Source organism: Siphateles boraxobius, unplaced genomic scaffold (assembly GCF_051911475.1).
Source record: "Siphateles boraxobius isolate OS27281-9 unplaced genomic scaffold, OSU_SipBor_1 13, whole genome shotgun sequence".
Taxonomy (NCBI): Eukaryota; Metazoa; Chordata; class Actinopteri; order Cypriniformes; family Leuciscidae; genus Siphateles; species Siphateles boraxobius.
In genome coordinates, this window is record NW_027508733.1 from 25,252,254 (window position 1) to 25,276,300 (window position 24,047).

Here is a 24,047-nt window from a genome sequence, read left to right on the forward strand (position 1 = left end):
GCAAATGATTTATTGATCATTTCAGTTGTTTCTTAAAGGCACACTATGCAAGAATTTTACCTTAATATAACAGTTTCAAAGTCATTTAGGTGGTAAACAAACTCATAGTAGGATGAATCATCCTGGTAGTAAAGCTAGGGAGGGACGCCGCTGGAAAAACCAGCAATGCAAGTGTGAGAGGAGCGCCCCCGACAAATCTCGCGAGAATCACGAAATGCTTTACGGCAACGACGTCACACACATCCATAGATCAACAACAACATATGAAGCACGAAGACACTTGCGCGCATTTCAGACGTGATACTCGAGTCGAAGATGGAAAAAGCAAAGAAAACGCCGTCGGAAGAGACTAGGAAAAGGAAATGAGAATCTGACCGCGTGAGGAGCCGGACAAGAGTCCCACTCGCTCGGGCATTTACTCGTTGGCGCGAGCTAAACAGCAGCACTGGATGCAACAGCATCTTGTTGATGGACTAGTAAGTAAATATCTTATTTGTAAACTTGTTTGCGTTCTATATTGTATGTTGTTGCGCTTGCTTGTAGTATGTCATTTTTTACGATGCTGTTCATTCATCCATTGTTGATAATTAGACCAGTCCAACAATTTATCATGAGATTATCATGACAACAGTTGTCAATATCTCACATAATTATCAGGACACAAATAAGCCTAGAGGTTGTAAATAAACGAGCACAATTGGCAAACTATTATGATAAATTGCAATAATCATGTCTAATGACATCATAACGGCGAATGTTATTAAATAATGCGACGTACATTTAACTTTATTGATGTCATCTGGCGTTTTACAATGTTTACATTACACTCAAAAAACAGAAATGAAATTATACAGTAGGCCTAGTTTATAGGCTATTTACTTGTGATTTAGCAGCAATCATGTAAAAACGTTATAAGCCAGCAAACGCGGTAGGCAACTTTATTGTTATAAAGTAGAATAACACATGACATATAGTTATTATTATCCTTTTACCGTCATCAGTAGTTCAGTAGACTATGCAGTAGCCTAATATTTGTATGAAATCGTGAAACATTACCTGTTCAATATCTTGGGAGACAAAAACGGAATTCCTGCATAGTGTGCCTTTAAATAAAACAAAACCTTAAGTCTCCGATCTCCAGTAAGTCATGTGAACTTTGAAAAGTATTATTTTTTTTACCCTTTGTGATTCTAAAAACATATTGCACATTGTGGTGTTTCTCTTCTTCAATACATTAAATAATTTCTTCCTGAAAGATTATAAGTATTGCTGAATATTATAGTTTTCACATGCTCTCTAACAAGTTAGGTCAAGTGAGAAAATTTTTCTCATGTCATTGGTTTTTATACCCTGAACTGAAATTATTGACCTATAAAATTTATGAAAGAATAATGGTCAAATGTTTTAAATGTTGTAAATACGCAAACTCCAAAAGTTTTACAGACATTTTCTCAGCTGCTGTAACCTAGAATACGTTTGTGAGCTATTTTGATATTCTTTCAAGACAAACATTTACATATATATATATATATATATATATATATATATATATGTTGCAGTATTTATAGTCACAATAACAAAAAATGATACATTACAAAATGTTATTTTTATGACAAAGCTGTTAACAATTTCATTGGAAAAACTGCCAAAACAGGCAATTACTTCTCGCTCTGTGTTTACTGTCGCAGACTGAAACCCTGTGGAGTGTGTGGAACCAGTCCTTGACCTGACCGAGTCCCCTCACGCGTCAGGACTTCATCACACACTCTACGGCAGCATTTCACACTGGTTTTGTCACATGTACCACAACAGGTACATCAGTAAGATTCAAGCCCTTCATCAGCATCAGATGTGCCGCACTGTCCTTAATGCTGTCAAAATCGCCATTTTTACATTCATTCACTTATAAACTTTGTTTTGCTTTGTTTTATTTTGTTTTGTTTGGCAGTTTTTTAAAGGATTTGAATTAATTAGGTGTAGCTTCTGTTTTCAGTTTTTTGTTGGTTTTTGTTTTGTTTTGTTTGGCATTGTCTTGAGCATATGAGTTAATTAGGTGTAGCTTTTGTTTGCAGTTTTATGTTTTGTTTGGCATTTTTGTCTGAGAATTTGAGTTAATTAGGTGTTGTCACTTGTTTAGTGTGTTTTGATTCATGTTTGTATTTCAGTTCTAGTTTTTGCTGACAGTTTGTTTGTTCAGTTCTCTTCTGTTACTATGGTTGCTGATTTGATTTGAGTTTCTGTTCAAACATCTTTTCTCAATTATATCTCAGTAGATCATTTGTTTGCCCAGTGTATTTTATCCTGTGTTTTCTTCAGTTCTTGGTCTGCACGGATCGTGTTCGTTGTTTTGTTTCAGAGTCCTTTTAGGTTTTTGTCAAGATTTGAGTTTGTTTAATAAAAGAAGCTGCTGCATCTAGATCCTGCCAACTTTCATTTGTGCTGCAACCAGCGACCTTGACAGGTGTAGCTTTTGTTTTAAGTTTTATGTTTTGTTTTGTTTTGTTTGGCGTTTTAAAGTTTGAGAATTTTAACTGTAGCTTCTATTTTCAGGTTTTTTTGTTTGGTGTTTTTATGTCTGAAGATCTTGAGTGAAATTGAACTGAGTGAGTAGTAGCTTCTCTTTTCAGGTTTTGTTTTTTGTTTGTTTTGTTTGCCATTTTAATGTTCGAGAATTTGAGTTAGTTGTAGGTTCTCTTTTCAGGTTTTGTTTTTTGTTTCGGAGGTTTTATGTCTAAGAATTTGAGTTAATTAGGTGTAGCTTTTGTTGGTAGTTTTTATTTAACATTTTGTTCGAGAAATTGAGTTAGTTGTAGCTTCTCTTCAGATTTTTTTTTTGTGTGTGTGTGTGTTTCGGTTTTGGCATTTTTATGTCTGAAGATTTGAGTTAATTAGGTGTAGCTTTTGTGTTCAGTTTTTTGGGAAGCTACACCGAGGGGTTTATGTCTGAGGGTTTAAGTTCTGTAGCTTACGTTTTCATTTATATGTTTGTTAATGTAAGTTAACTAGATGCATCTTCTGTTCTTATTGGGTTGAATACAATTTGTATCTTAGTGAATTTAGTATAATTTTAATTTACCAACAATATTGTGTTTGAAAAATGAGACTCACCAGCTGAGCACTCAAACATTTTTACAAAATGTTCGCTTTTGTTTTACTTTTCTTTTCTTAAAAACTAACGGAGTGTCAAGCTGTTATTATAATGAACATAAAAACAACTTCTAATTGTTTTAAATTATAATCTTTTGATAACCCTAATAAATGATAGCCATAATATTGTATTGCCATTGTTTTTTTAACAATCTAAAATCCAAATCTTTACAAATACAGAGAAGAAGAAAAAACAGTCGATGTAAAAAATCTCACACACGTTGTGCAGTCACTGTATATTTTATTTGAACCTCATATCTCTTTCTCACATCTATTTAAAGCAAGCGCCTCTATTTGATCAGTGTGGGCGAGAGTTTGACGCTCGTCACTCATTCGTGTTGCTGAGATTGTGTTGTGGTTTTGTGAGCCGACTGAGTGATGTGTGTTTTCTCTGACTGGTGGTGAGTGGCTTTCACACTATCTGCCATCTCTGCTTTGTTTATTTCTTTTGGCCGTCGGCATACAGTAAGAGACCACGACTGTACGGAAGGCAGGTTTACTGATAGTTGTGCACTTTCAGCTGCTAACTGATAGTCAGGTCGTACGCTGTGTAAGATTACACGTTTTATCCCCTCACTCACTGTTTAGATGGTACGATAAGAGGGAAGTGGTTTATTTGAAGAGTCTTTGACTGACCTGAATTGCATGGCCCGCAGTCATTTCCCTCTCATTAGCACCTCTAAGCAGGCAGAAAATGTGTTTCGTGTCCAGCTCCGGCTCGAGATCTGTCATAAAAAGGGGAAAATTAATTAGCTTAAAGTTTTAGTTGGCAGTTAGTTGAAAATAATGTAATTTCCCTCTTAAAGGGCACTTTTTTCAAGCACTTTAGAAACAATAAACCTTGAAATTAAAGTCACAGTTGGTGAGTTATGAAAGAAAACAATGTTCTGAATTCCTGGTTTGTTACAAGTTGTATCAAGAGGATAGATACATAACATTTTTATATGCAAGAGCTCGCAGAGGAGACATTTAATTTCTCGCTCCATTCGTCCCAAAACTGCAGTGTAATACATGAATTTACTCCCAAATTCTTTTAAAAGGTGTTGAAATTCAAGTTACACAATTTATCCACCCAAGCGTATTGAATTACTGGGGAAAGCAGTATTGACAGTTAATGTCTTTTTTATGGGCTGTCCCTGACCTCTTCTGTCCAGACACTCTGAAGGTCAACACTCCTGATCTCTGTCTGCCTCCAGGACCTGCCAAAAGATCTCCGACTATAAAAATTAATGACCACTCATTACATTTCTGACCCTCATATTTTATGTTTTCAGACACACACGTCCTCTCATCTCCGATGTCACACTGCAGTGACCTTTTTTTCTTTTAGTGTGCAGGTGTGTGCATTATGTGTGAATTAGGTGTGGCACTCGTTCCTTTTTACTATATTTTTTTTATGTATTTGAGTTAATTAGTTGTAGCTTGTTCTTGTTACACTGAAAAAAATTTGGAGTAGGATTTACTTGAAAAAAGCTAGGCAACTTTTTCCACTCAGAAAATGCTTGTAAATAAAGATTTGCCAAGTAAAAACCTAAACATATTTATCAGTAGCTTTAATTAGAAATCTTTAAGTTAAAATTTACTTGGAATATGGAATTAAGTAAACTTTACTTAACCCAGTTAAGTGAAAGTAACACAGAAAATAAGTAATTTTATCTTGGCTAGTAAAAGGTTGATTAATATCGATTTAGTTGAAATTTCCTTTGCATTACATTTCACTCAAACAATTTTATTGTACTATACCAGTCATTTATAGTATGTGTTTTACTTAGAGTATCTAAGTAATTTATACTTCATCATGTCAGATGTTCAAAAATGACTTGAATGCAAAGACCTCAATACTTGGTAGACAATACACAATGACGGTAACATTTGATGGATCGTTTTTGTGTTTGAATGTGTCATTTTGAGCAGAAAATTTACTCGAAATGTCACAAAATGGCAAGTTACTAATCCTGACAAACAAAAGCAATGATAAAACAGTGTAAATACAGCTGGAAACCAGTGAAAAAATGAACCTCATTAATTATGCAAGGTCCAGTGCATGATGGGAACCCCAGTATCAGAAAAGTTGAGTAATTTTTACTTAATTTTATTGAGTTGATATTTACGCTTTCATTTCTACTCGCTTGCATTAAGTACTAGGGGTGGGAATCTCTAGGCACCTCACGATTCGATTCGATTACGATTCAGAGGCCTGCGATTCGATTCAAAAGCGATTATCGATTATCTGAATCTTGTGTGTGTGTGTGTGTGTGTGTGTGTGTGTGTGTGTGTGTGTGTGTGTGTGTGTGTGTGTGAATATAAATACTTTGCTTTAAAAGCACAAAGTAATGACCCATAAAGAATTAACATACAATATATTTTATTAACATTGCAAAGAACCAACAGGAAAATAAATGTGTGCCTGAACTAGCAGCATACTTGTAGTAAATTAATAATATAACAACAACAGGTGTTCTGACGATTCATGCTACCCATCGAGATGTGCTACTTACTGGTTATGCACATGTACAGACTCATTTTTCTTCTGCTTACCACGCCCATAAATCTATGCATCCTTGCTGTGGAGACTTGTAGGAAACTTTGACAGGTCAAAGATGAATATTTCATGATAATTTTTACTTTTCACACCGTTTTAAAAATAAAAACAGTACATTATACTGTACTCTTAACTTCGAATTTTATTATAATTTTATTTCATATAATAATATCATTTTTACTTGTTATATCAAATGTGATAATTGCTAGTTCATTTAAAATATCCAAATATGCTCCCCATACACTTACCCTGATTAAAATGAAATAACGATGTTATAATATTGTGAGATTTACACCATTATGGAAACAATAGAGAATGAATCAACATTATCTATGATCGATTTGCGTTTGGGTAGCATTTTTAGACAAGGCAGCAGAAATCGTCTGAACACCGGTACAGCCCAGAGCCATGAGAGAAACGGCTCTGGTACAGCCGAGTGTTTTTCTTCCTCTGGGTGGAAACGTGTCATATGGCTTCTCATATTTGTCGTGTTGCCGAAATATTTTAGTTTTATTCTACAAAGCTTACAACTAGTGTGGCTCTTGTCCAGCTCCTTTCCCCCTTCAACTTCATAGAAGCCGAAATATTTCCACACGTCAGCTTTTAACGAGGAGGGTGTTTGGATTTCGCGCTCAGCCATCGCGTCTCTGTTATGTGCGCACGCCACAGACAGACGGTCCGGGCACTGCACTTCCGCGCTTCAGAGTTCCGTCTTTTGCGTTTTTTTTTTTTTGTAAATCGATTTTTGACATTTGTGAATCGATTCAGAATCGTCCACGTCCGCATCGCGATGCATCTAAGAATCGATTTTTTACCCCACCCCTATTAAGTACTGATATGGAATTTACTTAGTTTTTTTTAATTCTTGCCTGAACTAACTTTTTCTTGTAAATTACATTGTTTTTCAGTAGTATTTACCTTACCAAAAAATCATTTTATATATATATATATATTTTGTATTAATGTTAACTTATTTTTATATCTTAGTTAGGTTTAGTTTTATTTTGGATTTTATTTATTTATTTTATTCATTTGCACATCTATGCTTTTATCCAAAGTGACTTACAAAAGGGGAACAAAAGCAATTTGTCAAAGAGCCAACAATATTATATTTTATTTAATTTTTATTTAATTTCTTTAAATGTATTTGTTTATTTGTACATTTATGCATTTAGCAGATGCTTTTATTCAAAGCGACTTACAAAAGAGGAACAAAAGCAATTTGTCAAAAAGCCAACAATATTTTTTATTTTTTATATTGACATTAATGCATTTAGTAGGTGCTTTTATCCAAATATATTTTATTTTATTTTAATGCATTCATTGTATCTATTGGAGTTAAATAGTTGTTGTTCTTATTTTATTTTTTATGCATGTTTATTTTATATTGGATCATATTTGAGTTAAGTGTAGCTTTATTTTATTTATTGTTGCACATGCATACAGATAATTATATAAATATTTAGTTTTATTTTGGGCTTTTTTGTGCAATTTTATGTCTGAGCATTGTGAGTTAATTAGGTGCATCTTCCATTGTTATTGAATATATTTAATGTACTTTTTATTTTATCTAAATGAAAATATACTTAAATGAATAAACTTCAAACGTCTAACCTCAGCATCTAACCTTCAAAAGATTGATTGTGTTGATTTAGCTTGGACCCGTATTTATCATGTAATTAATCTTTGGCGTTGATTCATCTTTTAAAGTCCTTTCAAATCTTACGACCTGGATTCAGAATTGTGATTTCTTGGCCTTCAAGCATTCACTGTTTGTCCGATTTCTCAAATCGCTTTGCACAATTACGATCGATCGGTCTCTGATTATAATAGCTGCTGAAGATCTACACCTGATATTGACGTTAAACCCTTTCGGTCGAGGGTCTCCTTTTCCTGTTTGGCTTTGAGGGTCGTAAGTTCAAGTAGGTTTCCTAAGTGTGAACGCAGCAGAGAGTTCAGATGCTTTCGATTACTCTGACATCACATCATGGCGTTTAAGTAGGAGAATAGAACTGATTTTTAAAGCTAATACTCCCAGACTGGATGGATCTAGGATCTGCTTTATGACCCCACTCGTTTCCTCTTCTCAACAAAGCTATATATCTTAGTGTAATAGTTGTCAATGCCGCCCACTCGGGCCTTGATGATTCAGTTTATTTGGGATTTGCAAATCAACTCTGGAGTGATTTTGGCCTCCAGTCCGCTCTCGTAGAGTAGATATCTCCCAGTAAGTCATGTAGTGCACTAGCACGTCAACATGTTCCAGCTTCGCTAGCAATTAGCGTCAAAGCAGATGTCTTATTGTGTTTTTAAAATCTTGCTAACCTTTCTTTTTTTCAGGGTGGGGTGAACCCAATGGAATTGTGGGTGTATAAGCAGCTGAAACAAAGGAGATGATGTATACAACTTACGTCTTATGTTTAATTGTGGGATAAAGGTTTGTTGATGTTGGCTAGCCTCTTAGCACTGAGAAAGAGATGGTGGAAATTCTGTGTGCGAACTCTACAGTAGCACTGGCAAACCTGGAGGAAAACTGCAGAAGGACCTTTGAAGTGTAAATGTTACCATGGTAAATTTGAGGTAACTGCTGCAAAATGTGCTTTCTTGTTCTCTGTTCAGTATCAAGGAACAGAGAGGATTATGGGAGTGCTGGCGGTCACTCAGGCGTGTTCGTATGCAGTGATCTGGGTGGTATGAGATGAGGGTGAGCAGGCAACGATCTGTTTTACACAACTCATACGCAACACACACAATACTGCTTCTGTCCGCACATCTGTACATCTCTGAAGGCATTGCTCTGCTGACTGTTAACGCTCTTGCTAACACGTACACATGTCAACTGAGGGGAATTCATGCAGCTGATGCACTTACATAATGATTGCTCAATTATTTTTAAACTATAGTTAGGTTAATTACTAGGGCTGGGTATTGACAAAAATTTCATGATTTCACAAGCTTGTGATTCGATTAAATTCTGATTAGATATCTTGGATGTATCAGGTACGGTATGTGGCAAATCTTCTTAAGGAAAAAATCTCAACTACTGCTGTAAACTACAGGCTACAGAGAGTCAGTTAAATTACAATAATTGTAATAGATTGTCTACAAACACAAAAATTACAGACAAGGACAATGTTTATAGTAATAGAGTTATAATACTAACTTTATAATTACATAATGATGTTTCTACTCCAATTTTTTTTAAAATAGCATTTAAACCTTCAAATGATGTCTGTCATAAAACTTGAAATATTTATTCAATTAAATGTAAAAAAATTATATATATATATATATATATATATATATATATATATATATATATATATATATATAGGCTAATGAATATGTAATATGGATCATATATTTAGCAAAATGATCCTTTTTTACCTGACTAACGGGTCGTTGAATGGCTTTCCTGACGTTATGACATTGATTTTACGAGCTGTTGAAACACAGATTGAGCCATTACATTAGACATGATACAAAATTTGGTAAGTTGTGGGCTACTGCATCTTTTAACGTACCATTACCTGCTGCTGATGTTCATTCATGTTCATTTCGTGCTGTTATAGGAAAGAGGAAGAGATGAGCAGTTCACGAGCGCTTCGAGCTGTTGCTGTTTGAACTGAGGCAGAAACAGATCTGCCACGAAAGAGCGCCAAAAAGGTATTTATTGTTTGAATTTCGTAATAAAACTGAACTAATCTGTGACCTTTCATATGATATAAAATGTAAGGAAGCACAAAGCTTATTGCGATTTATTGGGAGGCGTTACATTATGTTCATTCATCAACTGAAAACGGCATAATGACCATTCTTCGATATCGTTTAAAAAAACGATAAAAATCGAGAAATCAATTATTTTTTTTTTTAAATGCAAGACATGTTTGCCAGTGCAGATTTCGCTGTCAGAATCCTTTGTTTGGTGTGAATTCCTACTTTTGTTTTTCAAGTTTTATAAACTAAAACTACGCACCCAAGAATACTTTACAAATAGAAATTTTTTTTTTGCCAACTAAGTGATTTTTGCTAAGGTGTGCTGGATGGTTGCTAGGGTGTTACTAACTGATTTGTTTTTCATCATATTGCTGTGTAGGTGCTAGGATGTTCTGGGGTGCGTTTCCCAAAAGCATCGTTAGCCACAGTGGCGCAAAAAGTGGGTATGCGCTATATGCGGGCATCATGAGGGCGCCAAAGCGATGGTTAAAAAAAAATCTATTTTTTATAAGTTATATACATTTATATAAAATTTATACAAGTTAAATATAAAAAAAGGTATATAAATTTTAGAGGACTAACAGGCTAGAGTAGGCGTCGGCGCCCTCATAATATTCCATCATTGAATTTATTTTGACATAGAAGGGTATCGCGAGCGGGCGGGGGCGCGCGCGTGAGCGCTGAGTGAGCAGCACAGGAGTGCGTTATCGTTGAAACTCGAAAAAGATGAATGAAGCAAAAAAGCGGTCGGTGGCTAAAAATAGAAAAAGAAGGAGGTTAAAGGAGATGGCATGTTGGAGGAGATGGAGGTTGATGAGCTGAAAACTAAAAAATATAAGGTAGCATGTACAATAAATGACAAGAATCTGGAAAACAACTAATGCAATATCTCTGGTTTACCATGGAATCATGCGTAGATTTGCTACCAAGCTTGGAGGCTTGCAAATATTAATGTTAACAGCAAGTGTTTGCTAACTTAATGCAAAATAATATCGCTGATATCTACATTTAGATTTTGGTTAAATCTTATGGTACCAATCCCATGCATGACATATCTCAATTTTATTAAAGTAAAATAACAACTGAAAAATATAAGGTAGCATGCACAATAAATGACTAGAAGCTGGAAAACATGACTTATGCAATAAGGCTGGTTTATCATGGAAACAAATAGATTTTGTTTTACCATTCATGTATGTTCATGTTATCTGTGCTGTCAGACATACAAGCTATAGTTACATCTGCTGGGTGACATGGAAGCTGTATTTAGGGTCACATCTCTCTCTCTCTCTTTAAAGATCTGTGCTATATAATATGTATGATCAAGTGGCAAACAGCAACGAGGCTTTTGTTGACCACTTGGACAAAATCTGTTTCTGTTTTTTTTTTTTTTTTGTTCACTGACATAATTTATCTCATCATTGTTGTCATTGTCACAAGTACAGGGATTTGCAAAGAAAAAAAGAACATTTTCTGGTATAAGGAAGATTTGATGGATGATCATTTTGATACAAATGACAGCTACACACAATATGATTATATATATATGTGTGTATGTATGTATGTGTATATGTGTATGTTTGTAACTGTTTATTCTGTTACTTTTTATTATTTGTTAACATTGTTAATATATATATATATATATATATATATATATATATATATATATATATATATATATATATGATATGTGTGTGTGTATTGGGGGGGGCGCCAAAAAATTGTTGCTGCATACCCCTCTAACACTGGGTAGTTGCGCCCCTGGTTAGCCACCTTGGTCACCATGGACATAAATACTTTTCTTTTTATTAATTTGACTCTGAGTGTCTCTTACGCAGTGATGATGTTTAACAGAATTTTTGCCACAACAGGTTCTTTATACAGTACAGTATACAGTGTCCTAGCATCAAGTTTAAAAACTCCTGGTCTAACTCATATTTTAGTAGTTTTACATCAATAGTGATTTGTGGCTTGTTTTGGGAGCCCCCAACACACACACACACACACACACACACACCGCTTCCTTATTGTTCATCAAAGACAATGCATACTGACAGTATCTCTAGTGGTTTCCTCCATATAGTCTGGAGAGGTTGCTGTTTATGCCAAAAGATGATCTGTGAAATGCAAACAGGACTCAGTCAGGAAACACCTATAGATGATCTTACCCAGAATAACTTGATGTCATTTTTCAGTAGACATCTTCAGTGTTGCAGATTAGTAAAATAACATGTACTGGTAGACATATGTGTTCGATCAGGAAAACACTCCTTCAGAAGTTGATTAAATTGGAAACCAGAAGCCTACAAAAAGCTTACAGTCTGTTCGCATTTACACCTTTGAGTGAATATTTTCACAGAAGTCTTGGGAATAACTGTCTTATTGTGGATTTCTCTCTGTATGGTTTTTGTCAGTTAGATCATCCGACAGCTTTGAGAACTACACAGGAATGATCGTCAAGGGTCTGGCTCACGGACACATGGATTCATGGCTCTTACTCAAGTTCAGTGCTCATTCAACCTCTTAACCTCTTTTCTCTTTGTGAGAACATTGAGCATTTGGGGTGTGGCGAACTGAACTCTCTGCTTTTCTTTTTCTTCCAATTCATCAATGACAATTGCATGTCTATGACAATGAAGGTCAAGTTTAAAACACATCTTTTTTTTCCCCCAAAAATGATTTAATGGCTCTACAAATGTCATGTGACCAAACCATCAAGAAAAAGTAACAACACATTTTCCTTTCAAATCGAAAATATGGTTAAACCTTATTATTTTAACATCATTATTATTATTATTTTTTTTTTAAATATGATCGATTGTTAGTGCAGTCAAATAAATGATTTGCTGCAATTAATCACATCAAACAAAAAAGTTTTTATAGACTATAATATACAGTGTATATATATATATATATATATGTGTATATATATATGTGTGTATATATATGTATATATATATATATATATATATATATATATATATATATATATATATATATATATATATATATATATACTGTATATACACACACACACACACAAGCTTTTACACAGAGTTAGATTTGACCATTATAAATATGATTGTTTTTTTGGGGGTACCATGACATTTTACATCCTAATCTTGCCTCATCATAAAAATGTCAAATTATCTGATATTTTAGGAGAATTTGTGACCTTTTTTAACCTGCATGTTTCCCAATATTGGTGCATCACATGCCTTTGATTTGTCAGACAAGTTTTTCAACTTGTTTCAACTTCAGACAAGTTCAAAAATAATTATAATATACTTTTTTGAAAGAAATGATAGTTCAATATTATGCCAAACATAAAGTTTTTTAATTAGAATTTCATTCTTTTAATTTTAAAGTTATTTTTCTTCATTGTTATCTGGGCAGTTGTATCACCCTATCATTTTTTGTTGACACTATGCCCCACAAAAATATTTGTAATTCATACATAACAGAGTTGCATTCTAGTCATTGCATGCATAAATTGCTTTTTTGATGTATATTTGAATAAATTAAACATTGATCAGAAGTTTTATCGCTAAGCAGCAGGACTGTGCTGATCCGTCAACACCAAGCCAGAAAATAAACCAGCCTGGAATATTTGTTTTTATAAATATCTTTCATGAGTTTGCTGAAACACTGTTCTCCAGCTGAACCTCTCAGTGGACTTTGTAAGTATCGCTCATGAACCAACTGACCATCATCACGAATACATTCTTGCTTGTTTGAGCACATGCGGTTCTTCCTGCTCACGACGCATTGGAAAAGTAAACATTCACCGCCTGACATTCAGCTCACGATCCGACTCTCATTTACAGTAAATCACACATATGAGAGTCTAATCATGCTGCGTTTCCTATGCTTTGCGTCCCAGTCGATATACGTGTCTGAACAGTTTGTTTGGTCCGTCTCTGAGTGATGCCAGTTAAAACAGCATGATCCGACAAACCTGTACAAAGGGATTAAATGTTGACAGCGGAGACGCGAGAAGCTCTCCACAGTGGACGGGCAGAGGTTTTCTGCGAGTTGCTGCTGGCAGCAGTGGTATCACACTAAACCCCCTCTCCTGGGACACAGTTCGGCTCTGTTCCCCTCTCCGGTCCTCCACGCTCGGATGACTGCGTGCACTGTAGCGTAAACTACACTGTATGTAGTTTCAATGTTTAAGTTGGCAGCTTGGATGAAACCTGCCTGCTGTCTCCCTCAGGAAAGCCCACCTAATAGTTGATGAAAAAAGAGAAGCATCTGCGTAAAACAGCATTTTGAGAAACTCCTGACATGGAGGAAATATTTCACAGGGCACCCTGTTGTCAAAACCAGCTTAGACCTGCTGGTTTTGAGCTAGTCTAGCTTGACACGGTCACTGGCGACACCTGATTCACGCCTCTTACACCTGCCGCATATGTGTATGCGTGTAAGAGTGTAAGAGCGGTGATATATGTACTGGTTTAGTAAGCAAGTAATTATTCACGAGCATTTTTATTTTTAAGTCATTATTTTCAGCACAAACACATCTCATTTTATGCAAATAAGGGTTAAAGAATATGTGTTATTGCTACAGTTAACATTTAATAGAAAGTTCTTGCATATTTTCAAAAGAACATCTCGATATTAACATCTAAACATTCTCGAGAATAAAAGGATTGTAATGAGTACTGAGAAGTATGGAGCCTTGTTTCCACCGAATAGAACATTTTAAAAGATAAATTATGACTTTTTATCTCACAATTGCAAGTTTACATCTCGCAAGTCAGAATTGAGTGATAAGTCGCGATTGCGTGATATATTGTCGCAATTGCGAGTTATAAAGTCAGAATTGCAAGATATAAACATGCATTTTGCAAGTTTATTTCTCACAATTCTGACTTTATAACATGCAATTGCGACTTTATATCACGCAATTCTGACTTTATAACACGCAATTATTAGCTTGGTTAAAACCAGACCCTTCTCGGTTGTAACTGAGTTAGGGTCTGGGGAAGGTTCATTGACAGCTCACTTCCAAAGGGGCGTCACCAACGGACGTCGCTCAAATGTCTCTGGGCGCAATTGGACAGCCTAGACCATAACAACCAATCAGATCGATCGTCATCTTGTAAAGCCCGCCTCAACGTTTGTGATTGGTGCCTTGATTTGGAAAGATTGGAAATGAGCTTGAATGGGCTCTTCTCCAGACTAACTTGCAGAGCAAATCTAAATTTGCCGGAAGTTTGTCTGGGTTTCCCCAGGCTACGCAATTACAACTATATATCACGCAAATCTGGCTTTATAACACACAATTGCGGCTTAATATCACGCAATTCTGACTTAATAACACGCAATTTTGAGATAAAAAGTCAGAATTGTGAGATAAAAGGTTGTAGTTACCATTTTCATTTTTTATTCTGTGGCTGAAACAAGCTTCTATAGTAATGTGTGGTCACATTTGCTCAATTTCTGGTCAATTTCATAAGTAAAAAACCTCCATCGTCTGAATGCTCAACGCAGTGAATTTCGTGACCAACTTGAATAAATTGCGAAATCTGTGTGGGTAAATCTTTCACTCTCACGGCAAATTCCTAATTGACGGGATTCCTATTGAAATTCGCAGAATAATGATAAATGTGACCACAACTTAATACAACAAATCCAATACGCGATAAATCCGCCTCCAAATAGCACTTTGGTGTCGAGAACAATCATGGCCACCATATCGAAGGGTCATTCCAAACCGAAGTGATCAAAACTGGCCATTTCAAAGGGCCCTTTTGAATTAAGGATTTCTAAGTGTACAAGTGATGGACACTTCACTCCCATTATTCTTTACATACACAATTGTGCGACGATGGCGCCTCCTTTGTTGGCTTGACAAATTGACGCAGAAGTGCGTTCCAAAGTAACAGTTTTTTGGTCCCCTACACCCTTTATACCTTGGAAGCTCTCACAAGGATTAGCCCTTCAGAATGCAACACAGTGATGACTACATTCATTGTTGAAAGAGAAGAGTTATTTACAATGACTATAACGTTTATAATAATTATTTTTTTCTTCTTCTTGAGAACAGTCCCCAAAAAAAATTACATTCTTATAAATACAAACTATTCTTAACTTTTTTCTTGAGTTTAGAAGATTGCAGTTTGGGTCACTGTGATTTTTCCAAGACATGTTCCTGGGTCAACATGTTTTGTTGATCCTGGAACAACATTCCTGTCCGAAAATTTTGTCCTAACCTTATCCTTACCCCTAAACCTAATCTTACCAATAATGTATCCCTAAAATCAGAGGGAAATGATTGGTGAATAGGCTAACTGATGTAGAAGCACTTAACCCTGGTTGTAAACCTAAGCTAAACTTGTCCCTCAAATCTGATTGGTTAATTGGAATGTTGTTCCAGGATCAACAAAGATGTACTTGGTGAAATCACCTGCAGTTTGAACCTGTTGCCTGTACAATGTTAAACCCTCAACCCTGTTGTTCTTGGACTTGCAGTTAACCTCAGAAAGCAAATATCATTTCTAAAGGAGTCTATACATAGTTCATGGTGTTCTGGAGATGTTCTGGCAGTTTGTGGTCCTCTGTCTCCTGTGAAAACTGTTCTTCGAGGGCACATTTTTCCTATGCGCTCCATGTGAGAGATGTCAGCCTATTTTTGGGCCTCCTGCTGCCTCCTCACATCCATCTCTCCCCAGAGTGTCTGAGCCTCTTTCCCTGAGAAACCGAGAGTGCGTTTTGCAAGAATATCTTTCTTGATGAGTACGTGCCCATGGAAAAACACCATCTTATGAGCATTCCCATAAATTCGAACAAGTGCATCCATCAGACGTTGCATCTGATATGTTGAGCGTTTGAACGGTGGGTTAATCTCAGCCAGATTTACCGGCCCTGTAATGTCTGGTTTGCTGAAAATGCTAAAATTAAGCCTTCAGAGTAAAGATTTCTGCCAGTTTTATAGTTGTTTTGTGAGTTGTATCAAATCTCCGTTGACTCAGAGCCAATGTGAAATTCCCTCAAAGGTGGTGAGATATTTTACGGTAGAAATGTAGAAATGAGAGCCGCATCTTTTTGTGCTTAAAGTTTTGTTTCCACAACTGCAGCGTAAATATGTCATGATTAATCACTCCGATTTGTGCTAATCAAACGATTCGGCTCTGTATTTTCTCAAAGGAGGCGAAACATGGACGGACTCCAAGACCACATCTGTTCTGGAGCGACTCCAGGGTGAGTTCATTCATTTAGGTATGCTAGTCCGAAACAGTGTTTTGTATCAAACTCGTGAATAGATACAGCGTATTACACCCCTCATTAGTAGTGTTTATGAAGGCTAGCATCGTGTACTGTAGCGTTAAGGATTTTAACCAATTTTGGCATGTAATTTTCCTCAACAATTTGTGCTACATGAATGATACTGCAAACCATGCAGCTTATACTATTTAGTTTCTAAGTATCATCTCAAATTTTCATCGCAAAAAGGAGAAAATTACTCCCACTACAAAAAGTACTTGTATATAATCACAAACATTCCCTTCACCCCATTAGTAACTGAAAAAAAGTAGCTTTTTGGACCTATTTTCATTTTTCTGTTTCCCATTTGCCTGCATTGTTGCAGTACAAATACAATTACATCAAAAAATGCAGTTTCATTCCATAAGTCTCATTCTGTTCCCGCTTCAGGAGAGATCTGCTGATAGCATCGGATATGTAATGTAGCAAAACGGCTCTTTTGCATAAACTTCACCGCTGGAATGTGTTTAGAAGTATCCACTGATACGAGCGCCCGCTGTGCAGTATCATGCACACACTCAGAAGTCTGACGTTTTACAGAAACACATTGTTCTGACATTGTTCCTGTAGTGCAAGACCCACCTGATGGATCTGAGCTGCTGCCCTGCTGCAAAACCGCAGAAATAAAATCTCGTCCATAAAGCTGTACCAATAAGAGCGTGGAGTGTGAGAGAAAATAGCTGTCAGACTCAAAGATTAATGAGCTCATAATGGATGGTTATTACTGTGCCGGAAACAGTGCTTAAATTTGACTGATCTTGAGTTTTATTCTCAGCAGGTTTCGAGCACCCGGCTCTCCATCGGGTCCCTTAGAACCTAATTCTCATGGCTTGCAGATGTATTGGATGTGCTCCTAATATTTCAACATTTATTGGATGTCTTTAACACAGACAGTGTTGGCATATGTCAGTGTTGGGTTATGTAAGAGTCATCTACTTCATAGTTTCCACTTTCCGGTGAATTTATCCATTCAGTCGTTAAAATGTTTATTATTTATAAATTAAAATTATATAAATAATATTATATCTATTATATTGTTGTTTTTATTTTTGTTAAAGATGTCTCCACTCTAAATTGTTTTGGGTTGTTTCAACTCAAATTTGGGGTTTGGTCCATATTTGATCCAAAATTGGGTTGAAACAACCCAGCATTTTTTAGAGTGAACATTTAAAAGAACTGCATTTATTTTGAATAGATTTTTTTGGAACATTATAAATGTCTTTATTGTCACTTTTAATCAATTGAATGCATCCTTGTTGAATAAAAGTAATAATATCTTTAAAATGTCCTAATTTTTTTTAAATGAATTCTTTAAAATTACTGCCCTCAATCTTTTGAATGGAATTATATTATATCTCTGTACTTCTCAATGGTCTAATAACCTCTCAGAACGTCTTGGCAGCACCTTCTCAAACTTTGCTTTGCAGTGGCATATTTTGCAAAAGAGTATGTTTTCCCAGAAAATATAAAAATCTTGTTTTTGCTTTTGGCAGGTGTAAAAGATTTCATTTCTTCAGTAAAACATTAAGCCAGTTCTGCGTTTGGCACGGGAATGGTCCGCCACCGTTGTCCTGACGGATTCTGCTGGAGGTTGTTATCAGCCGACAGACAGAGAGGAATGTCTCAGTTCTGGCATGGCTAGTGTCTGCGTTCACACTCCCGTAATGAATCATCACGTGTGTCCGTCTCTCATGTAGATGAGACTGAGTTACTGCCGCAGCCTGGCGGTTTTTCAGAGGCCGTGTTGACGTGTAGTCCAGTTCAAAACGCTTTCTGCTCCTGGGATGAGTTTGATTCAATCCACACTTCCTCTAGTGAAGGATCCGGCTAATGCTGATCGCTTTGGCTGCACTGAAGATCTTGTTTGGCAGCATTTGTGGTGTTTCATTGTGGATGCGGCTCATTCTCCACCGAAAGCCATAATGATATGAAAAAAACAACAATCCGTATCTTATTGATGTCATGATTATTTAGGCAGGTGTGTTGAAGTAGATCTTCTGCTTTGGAGGAAAGTTGATCGGATAATGTCAAATTTGTTTTGGAGAAAATCTTGATGTGTGAAATCTTCCACAACAGACAATTGCAGGGTTTGTTTGTTTGTTTGTTTATTCAAGTGTCTCACTGAATGTATATTATGCATTGCTTCTCAGTGTAACGGTAAATGGACAAATATAAAAAAGTGATTTCTTTTTTATTTGCTGGACTGAAAAATTATAATATTTTTTAATTAAAATATATAAGTATATATTATAATATACTATACAGTATTATAATACATAAAATTCAGTTACAAAAGATAGTATTAAGTATTATATGTAATTATGATATTTTATTATAAAATATGACCTGTATATTTCTTATTATAGTTTTTACAAATTGCAAATATTTGATAATATACAGTATTATAAAATTATGTATTCTATAAAAATAAATAATACAATGTGATCTAACTAAAATATATATTGGTATATATAATAATTAAATATAATATTGTATAATATTAAATATATTGTATTATAAAAATGTTACACACACACACACACACACACACACACACACACACACACACACACACACACACACACACACACACACACACACACACACACACACACACACACACATATATAGACATATACATTCATAACAGACTTATACTATTATAAAAAAACACACAAAATATTTATAAAATGTAAAGAAAATAAATATTATAATTAAAGAAAATATTGCATTTTAAACAGTATCTATATATTTATTATTATATTTATTATATATTGTATGTTTTGTAACATAATGTTAATAAAATGTATTACACATAATATTTCATAAAATAAAATAAATATTATGATTAAAATATATATTAAAAAATACAAAAAATTATATATATATATATATATATATATATATATATATACATATATATATATATATATATATATATATATATATATATATATATATATTATTATAAAATATAGCCTATTATTTTTTGCTCAATTTTATTACAATATGCTGCAGATAAATCAAATTTAAGAAGTTTTGATAAATCAAAATTAAGAAGAAAAAAAAATGAACTGGCCCATCAAGGTTTCTGTAGCTACAATTCACTCACCAAGCAGCATATGAGGGAAACATGTTAATACGTTAATATAGTGAGTGAGCTCAGCTGGAACAGTGTGATCAGATGTTGTCGTCTTACTGAAATAGATACTTATCACAACATCCTCTCTTCCCCTTCTCTCATTCATTCGCTCTCCTCCGCTGACGTTCATCACATGGACAGAATCTGTGTTTACACAAGAGAAAGGCTCAGACAGGACTTGCCATCACTAATGAACCGACGGGGCGTCCCGACTGGGGTGTTTGTGTGGGCTGGCAGGCTCCCCCATCCAGGATCTGTAAAACAGGGTGAAACGGAGATATACAACAGACAGAGATTAATCTGTGATGCACAATTCAGCCTAAAATATGTCAGACTTATAGAGCACAGCACTCTTTTAAAGATTCATGCTGACGGCACGTCATATTTTATAACGGCTTACAATTCATAAACATACTATGTATTATAATGTCTGATTTATGTCTATTTATATTCACACTTTTTCACGTCGCTTGATTCAGCATGGCACCCCTGTGTGTTTTTGGGTGGTCTTCTGTTTTGATCTTTTGTAAAAGACACCACAGCTCAGCGAACACAATCACCAATGTGCCGATAGTAGTCGGTCCACTTCACTTCATACAAACAATCAAATAATCAAAGCCACACACAGTCGATCCCGAGGTGATGCTGGAATGAACACGAGTTTCTTCTTGAGCTTCAGGTCAGCTTTACTCCACGTCTAAACTGCAAACAAACCACAACCACGCAACACATCTAGATTGTACTGAGTTTGATTATACACACACTGAAAGAGCGGTGCGACGCTACAAAATAACAGCCAATCAAAACTGTTTTCTCTCGCAAAAATGACAGATGCAGAATGTGTAGGAAACTTTACGGTTGGTATTACATTGGTTTATTAGTTTTTGCATTGTTTTCTGACAAAAGTAGGTTTATTAAATGAATGAAGTCATAGTGTTTTAGTGGGAAGTTCATCAATGTTTGATCATGTGAAGTTGGTTTGTAGAAAATGTTGATGTTTAATCTTTCAAATATTATATTTCCTACATTAATGTGTGTAACAAAAAAAATGTTCTCCAAATTTGCAGGGGGAAAAAATGGTTACATTTCACACACACACACACACACACACACGCGCGCACGCACGCACGCACACACACACACACCTTGATTAACATTTAATGAAAAACATCTAAAAAGAATTTCAGCAATTATAATATTTGATCATATTTGTGGTGGTGACAGTTAAAATGAAAAATTACACAAAATATTTTCTGTTGAGCTCTGTAATGTCTGATGTTTCTGATCAGTATTTTCGTGTCTGTTTAATATTTATGAGGAGTGGGATTTTGGACCAATGAAGTCTGGCTGTGGGCGGGGTTTCCAGTCAAGAGGCTACAGGAAAATACACAAAGTAGACAACAAAATGTTGTGTCTCTTCAAAACTGGTTTTGGCCAAAAAGGAGTTTTGCAGTGACAGAGACTAGAGGTTGTTCTGTTTTAATGAGATTCAGTGACATTTCTTTTTAGTGATTTTTGGCGACACAGCGAATCTAAGTTTGACTTTGACTATGCAAATGAACACAATGCCATGTTGTGTTCTTTCTCAAAGCTGAAAATCTTACAAAAGGACACAATTATTTAAGTAACTAAATCAAGTTTAATTAGGCTTGCCACATCACATTTGGAAATGATTCACAGCACGGCGTCTTTATCCTGCACATTGTCACTGAAGCTGTTGCTGAGCTGGAGTTTGACGTCTTTGTTTGAGTAGTTTACAATGTCTGAGTGCTGCTTCCATTCACTGTCGTTTGGCTCTGTCTCTGCCTCACTTACTGAATGAACTCTCCACCGGTTCCCACATTGTGTGACGGGTCACTTGCCAAACTGTAAGCAGTCCTGGAGCAGAAAATAGCAGGACCGGTTCAGTCTGGCCCAGCAGGTTTTGAGATCGGTCCAGCCGAAACACACGTCTCACGCTGAGATCCTGCATAAAGGTCAGTTTAGCCATAAACGCCCCACTAGCACCATATACCAGTCTGTTTCTATAGGTGGGACAGGCGGGACATACAAAAACCCCTGAAGGAGAGACAAAAGTGATCAGTTTTCCTCTCTGTTTACTGGATGCATCAGCAGAGAAATTAATAAAAATGTTTGGGGAATGATTAGCCTTTACTTATTTTAGTTAAGCATTAAGTTATGCAGTTAAGCATTCATGTTTAACATTTCACTGAACATTGTTGGTAGAGTTTAAATCATGTCATGTACTTTAGATACTGTAAGAGTGTCCAATTATCATTTATGAAGACAAGACTTTTTAAGGAAAGTTTTATTATTTTTTTGACAGAAAAAGAAAGCTGCTTTTGGGTACATTTTGCAATATAAATAAATAATGCTTTGTAAAATATGAAATACAAACAATTAGTTACACACACACACACGCATGCACGCACGCACGCACACACACAAACACACACACATATATATATATAATGTCTATGGTGTGTCCTCATTTAGATCAAAAATTAAAATTGTTTTCCTGACCTGACTGTAGGGTTATTATCATTATTTATTATAACTAAAACGTAAGCTAAAAAAGGTTTTCTTCATTGAAATAAAGCATGTAAAAATGGAAATGTAAATGAAATAAGTTTACGCTAAAGCACTATAATGTCTAACTTGAAATAAATTAAAAGCTAAAACTGAACTAAAACAAGGAAAAAATAGTAATATTTAAAAACATAATAATAAAAATGAAAAAAAATCACATGAAATGCTAAAAATGTAACTGATATTAAAATGACACCTGAAATAAATATAAATACTAAAGTAATGCTGAGCTATACTTTTGAGGACAAATATTGCCTAAAAATGTCCCCCAAAGGTCTAATCAAATCATTTTTTTAAAGAGACTAAATAAATAACAAATGCCAAACAAACAATGCCAAAACTTTCTGTTAAAAAGTTTGATTATAGCGTAATTTAACAAAAAAGTAATGCAAAAGAAAACAAAAGCTTCTCTGTGAAGAATAGAAGTATGATTTACATTTCTGCTAGATGAAGTCATGCTGGCTCTGTAGCATGAACATGTTCTGATGCTGTATAGATAAAGCTGCGATGCATGACATTAATGAAAAACAATATCATATCACTACTCTCTGCAGGAAACTGCAAGAGAACATCTAAATTCAAACTGTATAGGTTTTATTAGGGTTTTTGACTAAATATTACAGCCTACTTTCATAATGAGTCTATGACTCTGTCAGCTCTGTGCTGCATGCATGTCTATATGTGTGTGTGTGTAAATGCGTTTGTGATTTGGAGTGTGTATGCATTTATAAATACCCAATGTCTGTATGTAGGGTCAACCAGGGTCACAAAGCCCCTATTAGTCTGTTCAATGGGTCATGGTCCATGTAAAACTGCCCTGATATATCTCAGTGTGCAGAACCAAACAGAACAGCGCTGAACGAAGAGATCTGTACATCATGCACACGGATATATAGAATATATAGAATATATAGAACATAGAATAACTATTTTTTGATAAAGATACAGACACTGAACCATTTTATTTGGAACCTTTTTTAGACTATCGGCCACTTTGCATTACTGTTAAACCCAAATAAATTAATTCTACAGAAGATCTAGCTTTTATTGTAATGAAAATATCATGCTGTATTAGTCATGCCAGGCCAGTAGTTGGTGATATCGCGCTGTAAAGAAAAACTATAGGCAGTTAAGCAACTTCTGCATCTTATGAGACGCCACAGAATTTCTTAATTTTTCCCGTTGTTCGGCAAATCAGAGGGCGAAATCTATAGACAATTTTAATAGAAATCCATGCCATTGGGAACTCTGCACAGATTTCGCAACAGGTTTAAGTTGGTCACAAAAATCTTAAATAATGACACTTTTACACCATAGAATTTCTCTTACATTACCAATATTTTATTTAGTTTACACCTGTATTGGCCTCATCACGCTGTGAGGAATGCAAATGGAAAAAGTCTGATTGTTGAAATGAGCAAAAATGCTCCATTTCAGGCAATCCGCTGAGAACGAACCACAAGAATTGCTTGGTATTTGTGTGGCAACCTTTGGCGTATGGTGAGAAAGATCTTTCTGTGTTGTTATAACTGGCTTTTGTCATAAATCAGCATTGAAGCCTCTCATTGACCCATGTCTGAGCCCAATATAACTGTGTTTTACCCACCAGGCTGTCCAGCAAACATTCTCAGCAAGGGCATG

The 24,047-nt window shown here is 35.3% G+C and overlaps 1 long non-coding RNA gene across 1 annotated transcript in view; it reads left to right on the forward strand.

Annotated features, from left to right (window-relative positions):
* Positions 1 to 18,588, forward strand: part of LOC143736181 (uncharacterized) — a 91,023-nt gene extending 72,435 nt beyond the window's left edge. Inside the window, exons 3-5 of the long non-coding RNA XR_013203378.1 lie at positions 16,559 to 16,612; positions 17,454 to 17,596; positions 18,169 to 18,588. This is a non-coding gene — a long non-coding RNA (uncharacterized LOC143736181). The remainder of the gene's footprint in view (positions 1 to 16,558; positions 16,613 to 17,453; positions 17,597 to 18,168) is intronic.
* The last annotated feature ends 5,459 nt before the right edge of the window (positions 18,589 to 24,047 follow it).